The sequence below is a fragment of the Oncorhynchus tshawytscha genome, linkage group LG04 (genome assembly GCF_018296145.1).
Source record: "Oncorhynchus tshawytscha isolate Ot180627B linkage group LG04, Otsh_v2.0, whole genome shotgun sequence".
Taxonomy (NCBI): Eukaryota; Metazoa; Chordata; class Actinopteri; order Salmoniformes; family Salmonidae; genus Oncorhynchus; species Oncorhynchus tshawytscha.
In genome coordinates, this window is record NC_056432.1 from 55,918,621 (window position 1) to 55,921,810 (window position 3,190).

General features: G+C 47.3%; 1 protein-coding gene across 2 annotated transcripts in view; it reads left to right on the forward strand.

Annotated features, from left to right (window-relative positions):
* The window catches only part of LOC112222721 (neural-cadherin-like), a 174,399-nt gene extending 171,835 nt beyond the window's left edge, over positions 1-2,564 (forward strand). Inside the window, exon 29 of one of the 2 annotated variants that reach the window (XM_042320917.1) lies at positions 2,344-2,564. The gene's annotated coding sequence lies outside the window, so the exon portion shown is untranslated. Of the gene's footprint in view, positions 1-1,632; positions 1,649-2,343 lie in introns of those variants that run through there. The other variant, XM_042320918.1, reaches the window with a different exon arrangement.
* Positions 2,565-3,190: the final 626 nt, after the last annotated feature.

Below are 3,190 nucleotides of genomic sequence, written 5' to 3' on the forward strand. Positions count from 1 at the left end.
GAGAGAGAGAGCATATTCCCATTCAGCTTTAATTGGGGGAACATGAGGTGCCTCGGCAGCACTCGCTTAGTCTGGTAAAAGCGCCATCCCACTGAGGTCTAAAGATAATTAATAGTTCATTAGGAAACCTTGAAATAAGCAATGGTTCATCAGGGAAACAACCTTGGAGCCATCTTAGTGGAGCTCACTGCTTATTCTCATGCATCTGAGCCAGCTGATGGGGTGGTGTATCAGGAGGTGAGTAAGTTCACAGTTTTAGCCTTTTAGCTTGGGGGGGGAGTAAAGGTTGAGGTATACGTGAGAAACTCTGCCCCCATCTCCTCTCTTTCTGCTCGTCTCATACCTCTGTTTACGTCGACATCAGCGGTGGAGTAAAATGGAGTGTTTGCAAATTATGCCCGGTGGGAGCCTCGCAGGAAAAAATATTTTTTATTGAAATGAAGGCTGCTTCTCACCATATCAATGGCCCGTAGACTAACACTCACCTCGTTTTGGATTTGCGTGCCTGGCTGCAAATAAACCGTTTAAACTCACTGAAAGTCAAGTGATTAGCATTCGAGCTAGGCTGAAATGGAATCATTTTCTTTTCAAGATTTGAGGAAAGAGAGAAGCTTGTTGCATTAAAAAAAATCTGTTTCATTTCATTGGTATGTCCTGCTTTCTAATGAAAACTGTCAGGCTCCGTGGATCCTGGGTAATAAAGGTGAGCCTCAACAGAAGACAAGATAAAGTTGGTCTCGTCATGTTCTTTTGTTGAGCTAGGATTTACCAGTGAGATTGGGACTGAGATCAATGGAGCTTGTTGTTGTTGTGAAACAGAGTTGAGAGAGTGAGAGGAAGAGAACGAGGGAGATAAGAACAAAGATAGGAATAGGCCAAAGGACTGAGAGAGAGGTTGGTAGAGATATGGAGAGAGAGAGAGACGCACAGAGTTAGATGTAAATGCTAGAGAAAGGAAGTTCTTTGAAAATGTGAGCAGCCCAGAAAGTGATTGTATGTCATAGAGCCCAGATGACCCACCCTCTAGAGGAAAAGTTAAAGAGAGTTGCTGAATTAATGGAGGCGTATTGAATTCCCCAGGCCCTGATGTTTCCAATTACGGGGGAGCTATGTTTAATTCAGTTAGTGTGTGGCAGGGTCTTATCAGAGCCAGCCCTCAGTGATTATACTGTTTCCTCATGGTCCCAGAGTCACAGAATCCTCATCCTCCTGCCATTTTTCTTCCCTCTATCTCCGTCTTTTGTCTGCCCTCACATTCATGTCCTCTGCCTGTGTATCAGAAGAGCTACGCTGGTTTATTGAGTGGATTGTCCAACTGCCATTGGCTTTGTTTACTGCATCTTAACTCTCTTGGTTGTTGTGTATAGGGGTATGTTGGGGTGGACTTAAGAGGGGTCTCTGGAATCTGACTCTCTTGTGATTCTATGCCAGCAGTAGTCTGAAGTCAATAACCCCTCTACCCTCTCCTCTCCCCTTCTCCTTCAGATCTACCAGGACCTACTGTCCTACTGCTATAACTCACTCTCCTCTCCTCCAGATCTACCAGGACCTACTGTCTGTCTTCTATAACTCTCTCCTCTCCTCCTGATCTACCAGGACCTACTGTCTGTTTTCTATAACTCTCTCCTCCAGATCTACCAGGGCCTACTGTCTGTCTTCTATAACTCTCTCCTCTCCTCCTGATCTACCAGGACCTACTGTCCTACTGCTATAACTCACTCTCCTCTCCTCCAGATCTACCAGGACCTACTGTCTGTCTTCTATAACTCTCTCCTCTCCTCCTGATCTACCAGGACCTACTGTCTGTTTTCTATAACTCTCTCCTCCAGATCTACCAGGGCCTACTGTCCTACTGCTATAACTACCTCCTCTCCTCCAGATCTACCAGGGCCTACTGTCCTACCAGGACCTACTGTCTGTTTTCTATAACTACCTCCTCTCCTCCAGATCTACCAGGGCCTACTGTCTGTCTTCTATAACTCTCTCCTCTCCTCCAGATCTACCAGGACCTACTGTCTGTCTTCTATAACTCTCTCCTCACCTCCAGATCTACCAGGACCTACTGCCTGTTTTCTATAACTCTCTCCTCTCCTCCAGATCTACCAGGACCTACTGTCCTACTGCTATAACTCTCTCCTCTCCTCCAGATCTACCAGGACCTACTGTCTGTCTTCTATAACTCCTCTCCTCTAGATCTACCAGGACCTACTGTCTGTCTTCTATAACTCTCTCCTCTCCTCCAGATCTACCAGGACCTACTGTCCTACTGCTATAACTCTCTCCTCTCCTCCAGATCTACCAGGACCTACTGTCTGTTTTCTATAACTCTCTCCTCTCCTCCAGATCTACCAGGGCCTACTGGCTGTCTTCTATAACCTGGGAGACGGAGACTACAACCTGACACTGCCCTCCTATCGCCTGGACAATGGTGAGTGGCACGAGGTCTACCTGGATCGACACGACAACGAGCTGACCCTGCGTCTGGATGGGGGCGGGGGCAGACGGGAGGCCAGCGCGGCTCCAGGCCGGAGCCGAGAGATCATCACCGACCCAACAGTGGTGATGCTGGGAAACGCCTTCCCCTCAGGCTCCAACAAGAGCTTCCAGGGTGAGAAGACTGCAGGGAATGGGGCATGATGGGAAAGGGCTAGGCTGGGCGTGCGAGGCAGACAGTTAGTGACAGATGGAGAACAGAGCATTCTAAAGTGCAGCCAGAATTAGGGGCTTTATCAATTCATAATCCGCTTTTTAGTGAGATTACAAAGTATTGTATTGCTGATTATAAATTATTCATATGACTGGTGAATAAATCATTCACACAAATGCATCTTTAGAGTTAGGGGATGATGGCTGCCCTAGGGGAGGTTAGTATGAGATGGATAAAGTGTGAGGCGGCTATGAGAGTGTGCAGTGCAGTGCTCTGCAGTGCTGTGGATATGGCATATGACATGCAGGGAGAGAGACAGTAGAATGTGCAAATACAAGGGTGGTCAGCCAACTTTGCCTCAGGCAGAAACAGACAGTGTGCGTGTTTATTAAATGGACTTTAAAAGCCTTTTCCCTGAAAGACTAGTGTGTAAGCGCGTCAGACCATGGCAAAGAAAGTAAGTGGTGTGTGTGTGTGTGCTTGATTATCATTCTGTCCTCTCCTCTCGCTTAAGGTTGCATGCGGGACCTGAGGCTGAACGGT